Source organism: Ciconia boyciana, chromosome 3, assembly GCF_034638445.1.
Source record: "Ciconia boyciana chromosome 3, ASM3463844v1, whole genome shotgun sequence".
Classification (NCBI taxonomy): domain Eukaryota; kingdom Metazoa; phylum Chordata; class Aves; order Ciconiiformes; family Ciconiidae; genus Ciconia; species Ciconia boyciana.
In genome coordinates this window covers 62,149,563-62,171,369 of record NC_132936.1, presented here as the reverse complement: position 1 = coordinate 62,171,369, position 21,807 = coordinate 62,149,563, and the positions used below count along the sequence as shown (strand labels likewise).

The window sequence follows — 21,807 nt, the reverse complement described above, 5'->3', positions numbered from 1 at the left end:
CCGCCGCCGCCGCCGCCGCTGCTCTTCCTCCCTCGCCGGCGCTGCCGCTGCGCCCCAGCCGCCGGCAGCCGGCGACCGGCGGCAGTCATCGCCCTCGCCAAAAATACGGCCGCCCGCAGCGGCTCCGGCGGAGGTGCATCGGCTCCCCCGATTTACTGCCGACGCTGCAGGAATAATAAGGAGACTTGTGCGGCAGCCGCGCGCTATTTTGGGCGCTTTCGAAAATAATGCCTTGCACTTTTTGCCTTGGGAGGGGTCTGGTCCTCGGCGGTCCCGCCGGGTGCCGGCGAGGCTGGGTGGTGGGCGCCGGGAGGCCGGGGAGAGCCTCTCTGCGGCTCCTGGCCCCCGTCCTCGGCATGAGCCAGACCCGAGGCAGAGGTAGGACGGTTTTTCTGCGCGCCAGGAATGAAGGTGCGGGTCCCGCAGGCTGCGGGAGAGGGGCAGCTCCGGTCGGGGGCACCCGGGCTCCGCAGCTTCCAGTCAGTCAGGGGCCCCCGGGGGAAGGTCTGAGCCCGGGCAGGGGTGAGCCCGCAGCCGGGCTCCTTCTGCACTCCAGAAATACGGGGTTCATTCAGCACGGAAATGCTCCTTACAGTGGGCCTCGTCTCATTGAAAACCTAGCCAGCTTACAAATTAAGGGTAGGTCCAAATGTGCCACCTGCCTGAATTCTCTCCGTCGATGCCCTGTATTCCCAAAGAAAAATACTGTCTTCAGCGTTTATTTTCCGTCACTACTTGTTGTTCAGAAAACAGTAAAAGCTGAAGGCCCTTGTTATTTTATGGCATTGGCCAGGGCCGACTTCCTTCACCTACAAGGAGCTCTGTTATGCACAAGAACGTTAAGCAACATAGACCTACACGAGGCCTAACTAGACTGGGGAAGAGGGAGGATGGGGGATTGCAAGCAGCTGTACATACGATACTTTAAAAAGTGTGTGTGTGTATAGAGAGAGAGAGTTTCAGGCAAAGTATAAAACAACACAGAACATAATCCTCATTATACTAATCCTAAATATTTTTTCAGACCACAGAACATCTCCCTAAGGTCACTCTGTCCTCAAGGCAAAAACTGGCAAAGTGAATTTTGAACAGTTTGGCATATTATGCTATATCTCTTAAAATAACTGTCAAATCTCGATATATCTTTTGTTAATCCCAGTAATGATCAATGTCCAAACTCTCTTGATTTTATATACGCTCCCTTCTACAATTACAACTTTGGCCGAAATTACTGGAACAGAACTGCTAATAAATACTAATAAATGTCCAGGAATAAATATTGGCATTAAATATCAATAGAAATAAATACATGGCAAAAATGCTCACCTACAAAATCAGAATAACTGACAAAATGGTTTATACAAGACCAAATACAACCTTTTTGCTATTATGGGTATATAACGTATTACAGTAGTATCCCTATGACAGGCACAGCATTGCACTGGACATAGGGTAGAGGTGGTCCTTCTCTGACAGGAGGGCTTCCCAGTCTCAGCTTCTGTTCAGTAGAGCATTTACTTAAGAAGGCGTATAAAAATATTTCAGAATCGAACTTGACAACTCTTCTCCCTTAAACTATGCCCATGCTCTAACAATTTAGACGTGACTTTACTTAGATTTTACCATAATATCTTGAGAGTTTCTATTTATTTAAATTATTTTTTCTCCCAGCAGTAAAATGGGGCTCGTGCCTAAGTGTTTGCAAGATTGGTGGCTAAGTGCAATACTTGATAGTTATTTTCTGATGAGCATTTCTCACGCCCCTTCAGCTCAAATGGCATTGCATATAGGCTGCAGTTTTCATCAATGAACATATGTTCATTAGAAACTAATTACAGAAAACAGTATTAACCTAATTGTAATAATTAGTGATAACGCACATTTAAACTCTTCTAAAACACAGATGCCAAAAATAGTAAAGGATGAGAAAATTCCTGCTTTCCACCAGTGAACTCTCAGTTGAGGAAATTTATGGGTCAGAAACAAAGAATAAACTGTAACTGAAGTCATTCAGCACTTTTCTGAAAATTATTTCCCAACTGAAATGTTTTTATGCAGATAGTTGCCAAATAACTAGATTATTCTATTGTAGCATTAAATTATCTGGGCTCTGCAGAAGACGCTTAAAGAATGATACAATTTGGTACTAATTAAAACTCTTCAGGACACTCGACCTGTACTGATTATTTCTCCAGATGACATTGAGGTTTTGGGGGAGGGGGTACCACACCCTGTTATGAAGATGCATTTCTAAGATGAGTTATCTGCTGTTATTTTATTCATGCTTGAAAGACTTTGTCCCTTTTCCTTTGAAAATCTTAAAGGGAAACATAGAACTTGTAAAACCCTGTTATATTCTAATCCATCTAATCTACTTGCAGAAGTCATAGGAGTGTAGCCCCTTACAGAAAATGACTACACAGGTGGAAAAGCTCCTCAAAGGATATATATTGGAAGTTGAAACTGAAACCAAGTATTTGAACCAGAGCATAGCTGTTTTATTGGATCAGTAGTTTCAAATGGATAGCTCTTTGATTAAAGTAAAAGGACTTGGGAAATTAATAAAGGTACCTTCTGTTCTCTGTCTCTTCTTCGATCCTTGCCCTAACCGTATTGTGGCAGCTCATGATGTATAATAAACCCATTATTTTGTCAATAAAAATGTATTGAGTAAAAATAGATTAAACTTTATTCAAATATGCTCTTTAAACATTAGTTCTGTTGCCATTTTATTTAACACTAGACTTCCATCTGTATTCTGAAGACAGAGAATTTTGAACACTTGTTTTCTATATGGTAAGTATGGCGTTTAATATGATTTTGGCAGTATGTTTAATGACAGATTTTGGAGTAGCTAAATTTGGTCTCTCTCTGAGTATTCTTGTAACTGGTTGAATAGGTGTTTGTGCTGTAGCCAAATACTGATTATTTTTCTAAGAGCATGTGCATGAACATCCATATACATGGCTTCCAAATCCCAAATCCTGAATACCATTTAAGGTGGTGAGAGGAAAGAAATGTACATTATCAATTCAGTTTGCATATTAGGTTTATACCGCCATGTGATCTAATGGCTCCTCAGCAAGTACCTAAACATGAACTGAGAAAAAGAGAATCAGTATTTACATTTTACCAAATTACTTGGCACTTCTGTGGTCTTGATTTCTGCAATACAGACTAAGATGCCTTAAAGATGGCCTTATTTCCCAAAAATAGCCTGCACATGACATTTTATCACCCTTCTTCTAGCAACCTGTGCAGGTCATTGTGTGACCTTTCTCACCAGTGGCAGTCACCAGTCTGCCATGTGATTCTTCCTCAAGCCAAACCAGGAGGACAGGAAAGAGGGCTTGAGGGCAATCACTGGTAAAAAAATGTTGTATATGTTACTATGTAGAACTCTAAGCCAGGAAAATAGAAGTGTAAAAGCTTTAAGAAATTGGGGATGAGGAGAGAAGGTGTATGTGCCTGTCTAGCAAGAAAGGCAAAATGCAGTCCATGGTGATTCCAGTTCCCCCCAACAGTGCTCTCTCCCTCTCCAGGGAACTTGATGTCCCTGCAGATGTGAAGAAATAATGAGCGACTCATTATCAATAGAATCGACTGGTTTTTGCCACTAATCCCAGAATAATTATCAAAGTTGATACTGATGCCACGCTAAACTGGAGAACCAGTAATACTTCCTAGCTTTCAAACCTGAGCGTGTGCCCTGGCCACATCCCAACTCTGTACCAGAGTGAGACTCGGGTATGCAACAGTCTTTTCTCCTGGGAGGGAAACCTGGGCATGAGTACTTGAAAGAAACTGCAGTGTTTTCCAGACAGGTTTCCAGCCAGTACACACCTGGATGCACTCTAGATGCAGCCTTGGAGAGCTTGTTTCTAGAGACCAGGAGTTTTGAGACATTGTAAAGTAGGTGTTTCAAAGATTCCATCAAAGTTGCAAGACTACAGAGATTTCCAGAGGTGGTCTTCATCCTGAAGAAATTAAAAGGCAGATATGGAAGTTATGGGATTGTCAGTGCAGAAGTGAATCCAGAGAAATATTGCCTATGAAAAGTTTGGGAAGCATTGGACCAGAATAATGAGGTGTAAAAGCAGAAAAAGTCATTTGTAAGAGTGGGTCAAATGCAAATTAGGACCTCTATTGGGACTGTTGATGAGGACTCTTGAGCCAGGAGAAGACTGAAGTTAGAAGCTTGGACGTGTGGGTTGGTCATTAGGGAAGGGCTTGGAGCACTGGCAAAATCTTGACTCAGTTGAAGGAAGCAAGAGAAGGCACCATTTCGAGTGGTAGGGAGGAAGGGTACAAAGCTACAGCAGAGGCTGTGATCTGGAATGGATGATAGGCCAAAAGAAATTGGTAAGAATAAAGGTCCTGTGGGAGGGGAAAGGTGGGGAGCAGTAAAAGAGAGACTTACCACAGAGGAGGACAAATGGTGTGGAAAGGGGCAAACAGAATGCGAGGGGGCATGGAAGGAAAGGGGGAAGAAGGGAGGGAACCTGCATCAGGCAAAGCTGGAACAGCAGGAGATTTGCAGTCTAAAAATGGAGTTTACTAGGTGAAGTTTGAAGGGGTGATAACGAGCAATATCTTGATTATGAGCGGGGAAGAGGGCAACCACCACAGGGCTCTTTTTGACATAGAGCTCTATTCCTACATGCTCTTTTCTAAGGTGTGTGGGCACACTCTGCATATGAGGGCCATTATCATTTCCCTTAGCAAAAGACTTCGGCTCCAACCATGCATAAGATTACAACAGCCTTGCAGCAGAGCATTACATTGGAAAGCCTGTTCAAGCTGGATACTCCAGACCTGTCATCCAAAAGCTCGTAGTCACTCTGAGAGCTAAGGCTGTATTTTTAAATATGCACAAAGAAGGCAAGCTGATGAGGCAGCACAGGAACAAACATCACTCTTGGGAACAGAAGCTGAATGAGAAAGGGTTGCAGCCTGCACTCCTTACATGGAAAACAATTCTGTTGGAATAGGCAACAAATGAAGGGGTTATTTTAATAATTATTGGTAGAATTTCTAGATCTAGAACTGTTGCTGAAAAATATCTGGAAGTGAATAAATAGCTCATCCTGTGGGTCTGACTGGACAGCAAAGCCTGGCAGCATGGGGAAAGGAGGAGGAAGTCCCATCCGAGGTCCTTAAGATACAATGGCAGGGTGAGAACTTGTTCTAGCTTGCTCTCCCTGCAGAGCAATAGAACAGTTTTTAGAGCAACATGTGTCAGACTTAGTGACTCACAACCACATGTGGACGTTCCTAGTAAAATAGAAATTGGTCCAGCAGTAGATGAAGAGGAAAGAATCCCAAGTATTGCTTGTGCTAGACAAAAGATCAGATGACTCAAAGTATGCATGCAGACTCTTCTTTCTTTATTTTCAGTCCTTTTTATCTAATAGTGTGTTCCAACAAGTAAATAAAACCTTTTTGTTTTAAAAAGGTATTGATGATGTAAGACAGATTACATATAACAGGCAATACATGCTTGATATATGTGGGATAATGCACAGGTTTATTCTGAGCAAACAGATTTCTCCTTGAAGTGGCTAATGCAAAAGCCTGACACCAATGGTTAAAGGCAGTAGAAGGAAAACAGAAATGCAGCTGGGCTGTAGTAAACCTTGAACAAAGCTTTTTTGGACATTGATAAGAGGTTTTCCTTACCTGAGAATTCAGAATTAGGATCGCAGCAGAACAGGTATCCGCTAGGCCTACTAAATGTGACTGCAATTAAAGCAATAGACAAAGCATCTCCTGTTTGCTGTTAGGCCCAACATCCCTTGTAGAACAACAAGAATTGCGTCCTTTATAACATTTTTCCAGTGATGTCGTGTCACGTGGACATGCAGCAATAGCATTCCCCTCTTTGACAAGTAACAGAGAATATTAATGGGGCCTGTTTCTGAGACGGACAACGAATGGATTACTCAGAATCAGAAAAATTTATATTCCGTTGTTGCCGATCCTGAGTCATCGGGCATTGTGGAGTCAACTCTTAAAGTTCCTGGGCTGGAATAGTGGGCATTGTGGCTATATACCTGCTATCATGGATTGATGTAATGTAATGTAAATGTAAATAGTGGCTTCACTAAGTAAAAGGGAGTTTTTATTCTGGACTTTTAAGCTATGTGCTAACATCTCATGCTAGGAAATCAATCTGCTAAAATCTCATTTATTATCTAGAAAATAATGACGAGTGTGAACTAATATTCTTAGAAAAATAATTACGCACAATAGTAAGAGGTGGGAGTACCTGCTTGCTATAGATTTCAAGGTTCGACAAACACGTTTTAATGGAGAACTCGGTCTCCTGGCTACCACAACAAAGCAGGCAGGATATTCTTTTTGCTTTAAGTACAGAACTGTATATGTTAGTAGTCTGCGCAGGCTGATGCCTGTTCGTGGAAGAATCTACTCATGTTGGTTTACATTTACAGTTTCCCACAACATGATTTGATTTCAGTATGCAGCGATAACAGGACTGATGCATGCTCTTAAGCGTTCAAGAGGAACTGAACTTCAGAAAAGATACATTTGCTGAAACTAGTTCATTTTCACATGTTCCAAGGCAAGCTTCACGTAACACTTTACATCAAGTCCTCCTAGCTTCTTACCCCCCAGGGCATTCTTTGGAAACCAAAAATCCTCTGTGGCTTAAATTTTAGAAAGAAGATGATGTGGCATGGGAACATGAACCATATGATCATTGTAATCTTTACAGTACTGTACTGGGAAGCATATCTACCGTCTTTTACCTAACCTCCAAATATTTAAACTGGAAAAATTAAGTTAAAACTGAAGGACTTTTAGATTTGCAGAGCACAAATACTGCATTCGGAGGTTTTGGCAAGTTCCCAGGGAACATTTAAAACTTGTAAGCATCCAGGAAAGCACAGAAGAACTTGGAGATCGTTGGCTAAAAACCAACGATGGACTTTTCTGGCTGCAAAGAGAAAGTGTCTTCCTCTCTCACCATTCATCTGGGCAAGCATGGATGTAACTAGTAATTTCATAAATATTTGATCATACTGAAAGCACCATGCATATTCTTCACTTTACTCGCAGAAGTAATCACAGTGATGATGATGTGCAAGGGTACTGTTAGTGCACACACCTCACCTAGGGGCTATTCTTAACAGTTAACTTCTGGCATCTCTCTTACGTGCTGAGTTTGGAGCTAAGGCTTTCTATAAAGTCAATGGAGTGAAGAATGTTCCTTAGAGTGGGATTCAAACATACACATTAAGAGTTTATTGCTTTTAATTAACTACACAGTGAATTCAGATACACGCCTAACATTATAGACTACGTGAATATCTGAATTGCAATTCTTAGTCCAGAAACTTTTGTCAAAAACTCTCCTACATGATGATGATGATCTCTTTCCATTCATAATATTTCTGACTTCAACCTGTCTTGGATGAGGTAGCTCTGAGCATCTACTCAATGAAAAAGAGATAGTACCTAAATATATCTGAACGAGAAAGAAAAGTCTAAAATTATAGTGGTTTAATTATATATATACACATAATATATTTATATCTTTATTTCTATTAAAATACTTAATCTTTTTGCAAGTAACAGGGTTGCTCTTCTCTATGGAATGTAAGCCAAGTTTCAGCTGGGAACAAATAATTGAGTTATATAAGCACATATAAAAATAGACTGACCCACATCTGTAACAACAGGATCACATTATAATAAAATAGTATTTGTTGTATAATTTCCCAAAGGCAGAAAGCACCTATATAAATGCACTTATACAAAGAAAACCATGTAATATTTGGTCTATATTAGGCATCCATGGAGCTCTGCAATATGATGGTTTACATGCACGTGAGCCAAAACATGAACAGTTTGTCTTCCCGGTGCAATGCCGTTCTGCAGAGAAGATGGATATCCAGTTCTGAGTATCATGATCTGTATTTGTATCAGAAGATTGATGTAAGATGACATGGTCTGAGAAGAAGTAGCTGCATGCAAAAAATATCAAGTAAAATTAAGGGTTTTTATTTCTGGAATAGGCCACAGTACTGTACAGTTTTGTTTACATTACTACAACCGATCAGAATAGGGCTCTAGCGAGCACAGTTCTGCACACATCAGGGAATCTGCAGCTGCAGATCTGAATAGGATAGGAAACATTATATAAACTTATTGCACATGCTGCTTCTCCTGCTGTAATAGCTAATATGTCAAGACGTGCTTATAGAAACAGACACGTGCATATGCGCATCGCAGACAAGGTAGGTGCTCAGCTGGAAATCAAACCAATGTGTATTTACAACTACTGTTGCCACTCCTCCCTTGCACAGCTTGCAAATTCACAAGCTGCCACAGTATATTCCAAATAATTTAAGTTGTAGTTCTCTTCAAAGCTAAAAGCCAGAAGTATAACATGGTAATTGTGAATATTTAATACTTCACAGTACTCACAGACTAGTTTTACGAAGCAAAATCTGTTCTTAAACCAATAGAATATGTGCAATAAGAACACCTTTCTTCAACTATAGCTACCATTACTGATGCTCAAAGCCAACTTATGAGTCCTTAAAGCTTAGTTAACTCAGAATTAATTTTCCTCACAGTAAGAGCATGATGTACTCCAAAGTAATGAATATTTCCATGCCAATTTCTCTTTTAAATTCTTAATTTTATCATCTATAACATTATTTTTTTATTTCTTAATGTGGCAAGAATTCTTTCATAACAGAGACTGTTTTCTCCCTAGTATTCTAATGGGTGAAAAATAAATGTTGGTAGAAGCTAAGCATGGAAAATTTCAGCCTAAAATATTTCTTTAAGTAACGAATGACTGAAAACAGGGTATTAGAACGAAACCTGTTTCTAACCCTGTTGCATTTGCCTCCTTTTAGCTCTAATGTAGAGTTTATAATATATGGGGGAGGGGTGTTTCTGAAGCATAGATCTGGTTGCTTAACCAACAAGATATAAACCTAACCGATTAAGTACAGCATAGAAAGGGCAAAAACATTTTTTTTACACTGGTTAGCAACTCTGCCTTAACACAGATGTAAAAGTAGCTACCTGAGGCAAACTTAGGCTCCAGTTGCCACTTGAGCTTAGCTGAAAGATAGCTCCATTTCAGCACGCATTGACTCAAACGTATCTCAGCTGACTCTGTCAATAAGAGCAAAAACCTAAGTGTTCTCCATGATATAGAGCCCAGTTCTCTGAAAACTAATCAAGACTACAAGGTCATCTTGCACTGGTTATTGAAGAACCATCAAAATCATTTTTTCTTGCTTCTATTCCAACATGGACCGAATAAAAAGAAATCTACAGCAGAAATTTGCAGTAGATCAAGAAGATCAGATCTGCATAATAACTGATGATTTCTCTGGCTAGCACATATGATCAGATAGTCTCTATATCCCAGGAAGTCATGCCAGTATTTCCGGTGCTTAGTGTGTCAGATAGCAACGCTGATCTTTTGAAATAAGGGCAACGCTATAGACAAGAGGGCACTGATCCCTCAAACAATGTAACTGCCTTATTCTCTGTGTATCCATGTGAGATGGCAACAGCGTGATCATTATATATGTTTTTGAAATGAGGCAAAATCAAACATTAGAAGTTAAAATGTACTTCTAAACCTGCTCAGTGACTGCTCAGCCAAAAGCCTACAGAAATCAATAGGACATTAATTCCCAGTGGGAACTGGGCTCAAAAACCTTTAGACCATTTTGAAAATTTTGCCCATGTCTAAAAACAATCTAATATTTCTGGAGCCAAAACCTCATCGGTTCAGTGGATCTTGCATTTATACATTGGAACTTCAGGATGTGAAAATACCTCTAACTCTACAAACGTTAAGAAAAAAAAAATCATTGTTTTACATATGCTTGGCATCAGGAAAGCCTGATCTATGTGACCAAAAGTAAGCTATGTAAATTAAAGCAACTAAACAAACGTGACAGTAGAAATTATATCAAACTGTTGAGTGTAGCCCTCTCTACGGACTGCAGTGAGCAGTACAGACTCATCTGATCTTATATACATCTTTCCTATTGGACTAAATGGCTTTGTGAACTTACAACTTTCTAAAAGGAAACATTTCAAAAACTGACCTGTAAGCAAAGTAAGAATTCTATTGACAGATTCAGCTTACCAGGGAATAATGTTCACTGCACCGATTTAAAATTTACCTGCAATTAATCCCATACCTGGCAACTGGGGAACACAGGAAATTTTGTTTTAAAGCATAGTTTTCAAATTGCAGAAGAGAGGAATTCAATTGCTCAAACCTTAATCAAAGTCTCAAATAGGTCTTCGCAAAGTTTGGGGGTTTTTTGTAAGGATGGCCATTTAACAGCAGGGGTATTAAGTTGCAGATCACATAACAAAAATTTAATTTCCTTGGCCATATCTGTTCTCAGCTTCTAAATGTTCTGGGGCTCCATGTCAGCTCAAATGTTCCTTTGCTTGTCATCCCTAAAAGCACACCTGGTGTGATACAGCGTTATGCCAGCCCAGGGAACTGAACTTGCAATGACTTTGCACAACTGTGCAGCAAGTGAGAGCAGCTGAGGTTCACCCAGTCTGGTATGCACAGCTGGGGGATTTCCCCAGCTCCAGCAATAGCTCCTGTCCCCAGTCATCCACCACAGTCACTCCAACCCCAACATAACTGAAGACATCCTGTAGACTTAGATGGCAAATTCAAGACGTCTCTGTCATCCACATATAAAAGCCTCTGTGGGCCACAAATAGCTCATTTGGGATGGGAAATAAGTAGCTCGTTCAAAGATTTCCCTTTTTGACTGCTGAACCTAGCTTTTGCACTGCAGTTCATCTGCTAAGTAATTATTCCCAGCAAGCAAAGTCACAAAGAAGAAAGTAGTTTTTGATGAACCAGTTGAGAAGAATCACTGCTTTCTGACAAAACCGACCATCTCCCATGCTCCTCTGGCAATCCAAACTCATGCTGCATTGACTGTGAGGATATGAATCATTTGGTCTTTTACCAGCAAGAAAAAAGAGTAAAGTCTTAACATCCACAGATCCAAGGTAGAGGAAGTCTTGGTGCTCTTGGACTCAGCAGAGCCTGAGCAGTGAGCTCTTCCTGGTGAGCCTCCAGCCAGCTCTCCGCTGCTACCATAGGGAAAGGCGTCAAAGGAGTCACGCAGGACATTTTGCAGTAACATCCACTGGATGTGGGAGTCATTAGCTTCCTTGAAAATTTGGATTATATTGTTCAGGTATTTCGAGTTAAAAAATAAAAGTCATACTGAGTCTTGCCAATGGCTTAAAAATTAGCAGTTCTGATCTTCAAGGCGAGAAAACATTTCACTTTTTCAATATGATAATTTTTCATGCCTATGTATAGAAGCTGAACTGAAAAAAACCCTCAAGTTTGACCTGTCTGGAATTGAGTAACTACTAAGGAACCTGGAGCTAGGTGAGTCAGGAGCAGTCTAAATTAAAACAGATAGGAATACAACCTTATAATTATTATGCATATAAGTATTATGTATATAAGAATATATAACATAGTTTTCCTACATACCATATACACTGGTATACAATTTTGCAGACTGTTGGAAAGGTGGGCCTTAGGCTTAAGTAATTTTGTGAGGATGGTAATATGTATTTGGAATATGTATTTTATGCATACATTTTTGTTTGAATATTCTTCATCTTTATAAACACAAAGCTTGAAGTTGCTTTGAGGTTTGGCACCTTGGAAGTTATTCCACTGGAGACAATTAATACACAGTGTTTGTAACTGTATGTATTATGATTAGATCTGATAGCACAATCTGTAGTGAAGATGTCCCAACATTTCTCACTTCAAGACACCTCTTTTAGTTACTTATAACTTTGCCAAATGGGTTTTGGACTGAAAAATGTCTTACCAGATGCTTTTCCTTAGCCTGATTATTTTCTTGTTTGTTTCTCAATTTACAGATAAAATAATGTAAGCCTTCATGAGAACAGGGCTAGACAAAAAGTGTGTTATGTTGCCCATGCTGAAAATGTTGTGGGTTTTTACCGTAAAAGTTTTACTCCATCCAGTTGTTGAAGTAAAAATTTCAAATTGGGATGGAGGGGCTTTATGCTAGGAAAATATTCCTGCTGTTCTGAAAATCTATCCACATTTTAAAAATTCCATTTTGCAAGTGTTCAGAAAAGACGTGCTAGAGATTTAGCTGAAAACTCTGAAGAGTCCATCTGCTGTGGACCTACTCAGGGCTGCACAGACATAATTCTTCCTGTGATTATAGCCAAGCACCACAAAATGTGTGCCTCTCAGGGACCTTTCTGTTGACAGAGTGCAGAGGAGAAAACAAATTAATTTGAATGCAGTGTAGACAGAAGTGGAGTTTAGGAGTTAGTGATTATATACATCGAGAAAGAAATGGAGGGAGTGTGATGAGGGGGAGGGTGGTACCGTGAATTGCCATGTGGATATGCAGGAGGTGGGGACTGGGAGCTTGTGTGGAAGATGAGGTTTAGAGGCTGACAAACAACCAAGGTGGACAAAGGAAGAGAATTGAGGTTAGCTGAGCAAAGGGACCAGGACAAACATGCAAAGAGGAGTAGATGAGGATTTCAGGGAATGGGGTCGAAAATGAACACCAGCTAAACCAGGGATTAGATAGTGCGAGAGGGCTAACTGGTGGTTTGAGAGCTGGTCAGTGGTTAAGCTGAATTATTTGGGTAGGTAAGAAGACAAGAATGTGAAAGGCATAAAGAAGACTGTGAATAAGAGTAACACAAAACATTAAAACAACATTTTAAAGGTGCAATGCAAGGTTAAATGCAAGCTTTTAACACATAGGAAATGCCAACATTGATACTGCTTTTGAAACTTTAATTTGAACCCTTGGGCACAAGCATGATGATACACTATTATGGCATGATGATAGACTATTTCTTCTACAGAAACCCAGCCTTACTCAGGGAACCCCATTACAAGAAATCTCCTCTGGGTTTCCACAAGGTTATAAATTGAAGATTACAAAACTCCTGCTTCATTGGCTCTGGCAGTCAGAAGGTGTGAAAAGCATTAAGCAGTGGATTGTTGGAAGGATAGCCACCTGCATGGAGATGCTGAAAATTAGGTTCCTTCTTTGCCTCTGACAGTTCTCATATGATACTAAACAAGTAATTTTAATCTAACTTTTCCAGATGGTCACTAATTACACATTTTCAGAGAGCCACCCGGAGATCTGAGATCTAGTTTGAAATAGTGTTGGCTAGTCATCGCTGAATTCTGCTGGAACGATGCTTCAGACATAAGGACTTGAAAAGTCAGGTCCTTGGCACCCTGGACACTGAATACTACAAAACAGTTTTGACTTCTAGTTCTCGCTTTCCCATTCTAAGGCAGTTAATGCTTCTCACCTCAAACTGTTCCTTGGGTCCAGATGTCACTCCAAATAGAGAAACATAATTTAATTTGGTTATTCCACAATTGATTTCAAGTTGAACACATCAATAAACAACTCTCTTATTTATGCAAAACTACATGGATTTGTTTGTTTCAACTTGAACATGTAGTTCAATCCTACAGGGCTTTTGGCACTTTTTTGGTTAGCTTGTGATTCATCTCATGCAACGGGTCAACTAGGTTCTTCAATTAAATATATAAAGAGAAAAAAACAGTAGTTCTGGAATGAGAAAACCATTGTAGCTTGCATTTACTGAATAAACACCTATGTGGTTAAGCTTTGTAACTAAAATAGAACCTCCACTTTTGGAGAGAAACCAGAGAATACTTTGGAGTTACAATAAAATATCATGTAGACAAATTAATTTCAGTGGAACAATAGTCTGAAGTGTTGCATTCATTTTATTTTCAAACTCAGGAAACCCAGACTGTGATTCTTTCATACCCAAGTAGAGTTTATTAAATGACAGCTAATGTAGGAAGATACAGAGCCAAAAACCTGGGGTAGAAAAGGAACATTTTTTGTAGTAGTGTGGGAGGATGAAGCTCAGAAGAGTGTTTTATATCTTTTAGTGACTCAGGTGTTACATACTCATCTGAGTGCCTAACAGCAGAACAGCTTGCTATGTAACTTCCCAGCTAGAGGACTGAAAGCAAAGGGTTACACGAGGAAAAACGTAAGCGTGCTTGGTTCAGCTGAAATCAAATTCAGGACACTCCTAATCCTGGAGTGATGTTTACAGCTCATGATCTTGTAATTAGAAAAAAACCCAACAAATTCACTAACATCAGAACTGGAGATAGCACAGAAAAATTTAAATGTGTTTTTTCTCAGAGTATTAAATGATAAAAACTTAAACTAGAACTTGTCATTTGCTAAGTATGTCCTAATTCTTTTCTTCTTTTTTTTCTTTTTTCTTTTTTTCTTTTTTTTTTTTTCCATTTTGGACATATGCACTGTGGCACCTTACATTAACAGGTCTAATATCACCTCCCCCTGAACCAAACATCCAAATAACTTTCTAGTAGAGGAAATATTGTTCTCCCACATAACTGTAGACAGCCAGCAGATGCACAGGAAGGCTCAGGCCTCCTAAATTCCACAAATAAAGTCTATGGCAGAAAGAAGCAAACTCCTGAGACCCTGTTCTGTTTCTTAACACAACTTTTAACACAACAGAGACAATCCTTTCCCTTCTAAAAAGGTCACTGCTTTTGCTATTTTAAACGTGTATGAGGATGTATGCACACTTTCTCGAAAAAAATGTCCTTTTTCATAGGAAAAGTTAACAATCCGTTACGAAAAATGACTTCAGCCTTCTAGGCTGTGAGAGTGTTATTGCATTTGGCTTACAGATCTAAAATATTGCAGGAGTTTTCTCTAAGCAATCTTCCTTTGAACGAGACAACGTCTTGTATTGAAAACAAGTTCATGAGATATTATAATCTGAGACACTAAATACTTTTTAAACATTAATTTGATTTTATTTAAAAGAGCCCCTTGAAACCATAAAAGAGATAATTTAATGTAAGAACTGGATTCCTTTACCTTCTACATGAAAGAAAAGCCTACAAAGACGCTAAAGTTCCATGAGTAGCTTACTTTGCAAGAGGAAAGTCATAACTGAGTATTCAGTTCAATGGGCCAGCATTTTGCCCCCAAAATCTGAAAGCATTGTTTTCGGCATTGCAATAAGGTGAACTTGAAAGTTTCAGCAGGAATGATCTTTTGTTTTCGCAGCCTACAGCCAGAAGGAGCCATTAGACCCTGTAGTCCTACCTCCTCTATAATACAAACTATTAGGTTTCAGCCAGATGTGTTACTGTATTACATTCAAAATTAAGCTATTAAGTTAGATGAATAGGGTTTCAGTGCCCAGAGGAGTAAGAGATTCATTACCCGCAGTCAGAAAACAGGACACATAAGGTGACACTCATGCCCAAGGTCACGGCAAGAGCTGAAGGCCCAATAGGTGATGTGATCTCAGAAGATGAACCACACTTCACAGCACAGAGGAAGGAAAAGTCCTCTCAAGTACTTGGCAAATCTAATGTGGAGGTTATTCCTTTCCACCTCCAAATCTGGTAATGAGCAAAAAACTGCATATATGAGGAGGACACATCAAGCAGGACTCTAAAAGCAAAGATGCTCAGTGCAGCCTTAAAGCATGAATTCATTCTGCGTGAAGTCCCATATCCTGGTGTGGTTGATCTCTGGTACTTCAGAGGAATATCAAAAAACTTAGGATAACTTGCTTACGTGTTGCTAATTGTTCACGAGGCAGAAAAATGCCATACTGATTCTTGCTGGTGAATAACTAATGGCCCTATGCATGAGATCCAATTGTAATGATTGCTTTCCTGCGCAGCGGTAACTTAACAAGCATGCTGAGGGCGCTGCCTACAATATCCCTGAGGCCTGTGAAGGATGAGATAAACATCACTTCACTAGACACAGACTTATTAAAACCAGAGGGAACTGCACACCTATTCAGTCAGTCCAGTGGACCTACTACACTTTTTTTCAGGAACAGATTAAAGCAAATGTTTTTAGAATGAATCTTGCTTGAGATTCTGACGTGTCCCCTAAAGCCTCTGCATATTTTTAAATACTGTCAACTTGCCACACCAATAGAAATTAAATCAGAACCCCGATTTTATTTTTGATAGCATAGCACCAGTAAGCTAAACCAGTGTTAAAAATAAATCCCAAGTCAGAATTGCCAGCCTATTTCCATAAGAAAATGACAGTACAACTGCTGATCCTTTGCCTTTAAGAACTGCTAAATCTCAAACAAGCTAATTCACAAAATAACATGGGTGAAAACTCAGATTTCAAATAGAAAGTAATCAAAGATGGATACCAACATCAGTTAATGGCACAGCAAAGACATAATTTTTAGGTATACATTTTTATATATATACATCTGCTAATGTAAGAAAGTAAAATACAGCAAGCAAGATAGTTTTGGCTAACTCCCGCTTTTAAAAGGGATCTCTGTTTCTGACTGGTGGTGTCAGACCAATGCACAACAGAAAAGTATACCAACAGACATAAGGCCTGTGCCAATTGTTTTTAACGTAGGATGATAAAATATTTTCTTGCATTGTGATAGCAACAGCAAAGTGGCACTGGTGTGAAACTGATAAAAACAAGATCTTGAGTAGGTTAATGTGTTTTTACAAGTGACCACAAATAGCACTTGTGAATGGAAATGTGCAGCATCTACTTAGAAAAGCCATCCATTATTGCAGTATTACGAGGGAAAAGGAAAGGATAAGATCATAACAGGTCCTGACTCTAGCTGAGGCTCTGTGTGAACTGATGGATGGAAAACTCTCTAAATCAGAGATTTGTGGCACTTGAAGGATCGGGCGCTGTAAAATGAGAGCATTTACATGAGTCCTGTACAACCGGGCACACATAAAAGGGGATTTTGATTTTCAAGTCCCTTTTGTCTCTGTCAGCATGTGCCACTCACTACCTCTTAACTGCCGTGGACCACACATGGTACCTAAAATTGAACGACGGGCCTGAACTCTTGCATTTTTGCTGTGTGATGTGAAGTTAAAAGGTTTAGTACAACAGACTTGATTTAGACAAGCAAACAGAAACAAATATGATATTTACTTACTGTAGGCGCTTTCAGTACCTAAGGTTAAAGAGCCATCTGTTTCTCTGGTATAATTCCAGTGGTTTCAACGGAATCAGGGCAGGATAAATTTGATGCAATACGTTCACCTGGTCACCTAGCACACAGCAGAGACGTTCCCTTTGTGTGCAAGTCTGCATACAATCAGTTTGCCATCTAGTGGCAACTATTTTGAACACAGACAGTGATTTAAACCAGTAGATGTTATTTTAAATACCAGGGTGTATTAAATCATCTGAGGTGTATGAAAACACACATTATCAGCTAAAAATTATTTTGAAGCCTCAAAGTGTAACTGCATATATACCCAGCATTGTACATTCAGACAAGAAAAATTTCCTGACTCAAGCTGACTATCTAACACAAAAACATTTGCAATTGCACCAATACTTTCTGTACAGAGTGGCTGGCTATTTATCGCCCGTAGGATTTTGCATGAAAGAAGATGGAACAAAATACTGATGATTAGACACCTTCTAATTCACACATCTCCCTCTCCTGCCGGTCTCTCTGGGATTAAAAGAAATGCTATCACTGAAAATTTGTACGTAGCCAAACTGTGGCCCTACCTGAGTCATCTCAGTGACTGGAATGGCAGTTGCTCATGTGGGAAAAGCAAAGACATGGCCAAGTCAGCTTGTTTGTATTAAGGTTATGAGTTACTAATAGAAAGACTAGTCGCAGCTAGCGACCACATGCCATACCTCCTAACCCAAAGCAGCTACCAGAATCTCCTCAGGAAATGCAAAAAAGATGTACTTTTTGGTGTGGATGGCCTGGTAGCACTTATGTGCTTACGTAAGTGGGTTTATTTTCCCTACTTTTAAGGCTAATTTGGCTATTCTTAAGAGTAACTGGACATTTATCTGCTTGTGGTACTTGAATGATCTTTGTTACTATACTCTTCCTTGCTTTACTATTATTACCATATGTGTCATGACACAAGAAATGTATCTGACATAGGGAAATGCTGTTATCTTATTATACAGATAAATGTCTCATTGCTTCAAACTTGAAGTGGCAAAGACTTCTGCCCTTCCTTCTGCACAAGGAATTCCATAAATTTCATAAGAAGCTTAAAAAAACATTAAACCCAGTGCCAGAATACATTGTCCCTAGACCTGATTTTAAAATAGTAAAAAGATACGAGTCCTGCATGTCTAAATTCTACTGGGAGCCAATTCCATAATGATGGAGATGAAATAACTCGAGAGCCAACTGACGTCAGTCAGTCTAGAAGACATGCCAAATAGCTAGCAGTAGCTAACCTCAGTGAATGACAGGAACCAAAGGGTGACAAAAGGTCAGAGAGGAACACAGGTCCTCCAATTTTAGAGTATCCTGAATTGACAGGGGAATCCCCAAAACACTGAAAACTTGAGCGATGTGATGTGAAAAAAATGGATTTAAAGAAGATTTAGGCTGCTGAAATTTGTATTAGGATGTCATTAGCTATTATCCTGCAGAGAACCATTTAATAATGAATTTTATTAAACTGGAGCTGTATTAAAGAGCTGTTGCAATACGTTTTGGAGATGTCATAAATACAATTTTGTTTGTTTGTTTTCTGACAAATATCAGCTGGATCTAATGTCAGAGGAGCAGTAAAACTGAGTACAAATTCTTTAGATGAGAGAATTTATCAGGTTTCTGAGCTTAATGATGTGTCTGCTTACACTGTAGTAGTCAAAAATATAAATATACATAGATGTTTCATTGAGTTACTGAATGCATCTGTATTCAACCTCCCATTCAGTGATCACAGACAAATGCTCAATTCATTAAAAATACACTTTAGCCCCGATTGCCAGCCTAGCTGTGATAAAGTGACTTGCATTCTGTTCTGGGCCATGAATCATGGTCACAAGAGTTAATTAAAGTTCTAATGGCAGGGTCAACGAGGTCAAGTGAATGAGTTTGTCTATATGTAATTAGGGCAGAACGGAAGATAATGGAGTTCAACAGGTGTAACTGAGAGCAGAAGCTGTCTCTCCTATTAGAGTGCTTAACTTGAAGATTCAAAATTGCTTTTGGAGTGAAAAGTTGGGAAAAATACCTTTTTACTTGTCAACGGAAGAAATTTTTCTCCAGAAATGACAGGTCTGAAAACAGATGACGTCCCAGCGCCATCTTTATTCTTGTTTCAAACCTGCTGAACTTAAGCATGTGAATAACATGATTGTTTCAACAGGACACATTTTTATTTTCTAGGTAAATGCAGTGTATCTATGACTGCAGAAAAATTAAGATAAATGAGAAAATTTTGTAGATGGAAATGCATCCTGGATGTGGTTTATTCTACATCAGTTCAGTTTTAGAATTTCTGTATTTTCTCACATTAAAGCAATGAGTTCAAACTAAAGATGGCAAATAAGAAAAATAATTAATTTGTGGCACTTTTCAATCTAATAAGAAAATGCATACTTTATCCTGACTCCTCTATACGGACATCTGTTGCTCACAAGCTTGCTGTTTTTAAGCCAATCACTTGCCTCAAATACCGAGAAACAGCGAAAGTGTACTCCATGAACAGGACAGAATGCATGCAGAATAATTTACTGCACAATCCTAAGAACCCAGTGTAAAAGCACTGAGGCAGGTTTATTTAAACTCCCTCTTCGGAGAGCAAAGGGAAACGTGTGAATGTGTAAGTGTCCCAATAGTCCTTCCCCAGCAGTCCCCCAGCTGTATGTTAACACATTTATGATAGCTATTGGCAGTGCAAATTTCTTTCTACTACCTTGCCAGCGCTCGAATCAGCCTTTCAATCAGAAGGTACACTTCTGCAAATGAAAAAGGAGTTCAGTTTCCATGCCCAATCAATCCTGGTATCTCTCCTCAGAGTGCCAGAAAGGGATGGTTAATTAGTGCCATGTATTACTGCGCTGGGGACACCTGCCTGCAATGAACAAAAATGAGACCGTTAGGTCATTTCATAGAGACTCTACAGTTACATCTACCCCAGTAAATTAAAATAGTGACTGGGAACATTCTTGGGCACAGAAATGGGATTGCACATTAAATTAAATGATGATGGAAAAGGTTCTTGCCCACGCCAGTGAGCACAACTGGGGAGGCTGGCACAGGCCTGGGTTACACCACCGGGCAGCTTGTGGGCAGCCACGCTGTCTGGTAGAGTACACACTGGTCATGCCATGCCATGTGGCCCAGGAGCCTTCCTGGCACTTTTATGGTACTAGGATACACATAGTGTATTGTTACTTGTTAAGCTTTCACATAATGTATAAAATTTATAATTGAATCAGTTATAAAATAGATAATCCCATAAAATGTTCAACCATTCCAAAATCACCCATTATATCCTGTCAGCTAGATTTTGTTTTTTTCAAATGGTGGAAAAACAGGCTTGGTAGCTGTTAGGTTATGTGGCAACAGCCCATCTGCACACCCACGAAAGAGCACAGAGAGGCAATGTCTGAGGGGGAGCCCAGATAATACCATGATGGGCTGCTCCCAGGCTCATCAAGGAGAGCCATCGGTTCATCTCCACAAGCCCAGAGGAGCCAGAGAGGGAAGCAGGATGAGACTGTGTTTGCGTGAGTTCTCCATGTGCCTGTCTGTGATCTGTGTGGCATACATGTGTGTATATATATATATATATATATATGCATGTATGTGATGTATGTATGCTCTGTGTGTGTGTGCTTACTGGGAATACATCTTCAGCCTCACTACTGTTTGGACCTAGGGGCATGGAGCTGCAACAGCCTTGCCTCTCTCAGGCTGTTCGATCCAGCACCGTATATTTTCCTCTAGCAGTAGCAGCAATTTTGCAACCCACTCCTCAGTTTTTGCAGGTCTAGTCCTAAAAAGATTTTTCAGTGCTTCAGTGTACTCATCAAAAATTCCCACTAACACTAGTGGAGATGCCAGAATATCTTCAAAATGTAGGCTTGTGGTAATCAGCACATTAAGCTCAGCAGAAAGGCCAAATATTGATTTTTTTTTAAATACAGACAATTAAACTTGGTTCTTAGACATACAGTGGGGCCAGGGTGGAAAGTTTACATTGCTGCAATTGTGTTATTGCTTTGCTCTGGATAAACAGAAGACTTCATTTTCACTTCTATCAATCCCACACCATTCACAAACAATAAAATTAATTTCTAGTTTGAATAAATAAAGCCTACTAAATTTGTTCCTTTGCCAATACTTTCAAGCTTTATATGGAATTTGTTCACAAAGCCAATAGTGTCAGTTAACAAAACAAAAGATGTTGTTTACTATTTTTGCTATTAATTAAGCCAAATCCTTAGATACAAGTAGCTCATTGGGGTTAATTATCTCTAAAAGAATCCAAATCATTTCAAGTTTGCAGATCAGAAAGAAATATACCAATTTTTTGAGTTGAATTCTTTTAGTAATATGAGCATTTCAGAGTTCATGAGCTTTTACACTGAAATTCAAGGAGACAACTTTTCAGGAGCTGAAAGTCCCTAAAATTCACTCTTATTTCATCAATTATACTGAAAGCTTTTCTACATGATATTATCAGGAATGAGGGCATTGTTAAAAGTGATCCAACAAAATTTGGAACAAATAATAGACTGATACATTCAAAGCACATTCCTGCTTCCACTTAATTCTCAGATTCCCCGTCCCTCAAAATTTATCCATCTGCAACTGAGGTGAAAGAAGGAAAGAACCTGATTGCTTTAATTCTCATGGAGGTAGAGCCTAGACCTCACACAATTCCAGCTC

At 39.5% G+C, this 21,807-nt stretch overlaps 1 long non-coding RNA gene across 3 annotated transcripts in view; it reads right to left on the bottom strand.

Moving 5' to 3' along the window:
• Positions 1-7,360: 7,360 nt before the first annotated feature.
• LOC140650039 (uncharacterized) overlaps positions 7,361-21,807 on the bottom strand; it is a 25,798-nt gene continuing 11,351 nt past the window's right edge. For all 3 annotated transcript variants that reach the window (XR_012041829.1, XR_012041831.1, XR_012041830.1), the window contains 2 exons: positions 19,826-19,984; positions 7,361-7,988 (listed from right to left, as the gene is read on the bottom strand). This is a non-coding gene — a long non-coding RNA (uncharacterized lncRNA). The remainder of the gene's footprint in view (positions 7,989-19,825; positions 19,985-21,807) is intronic.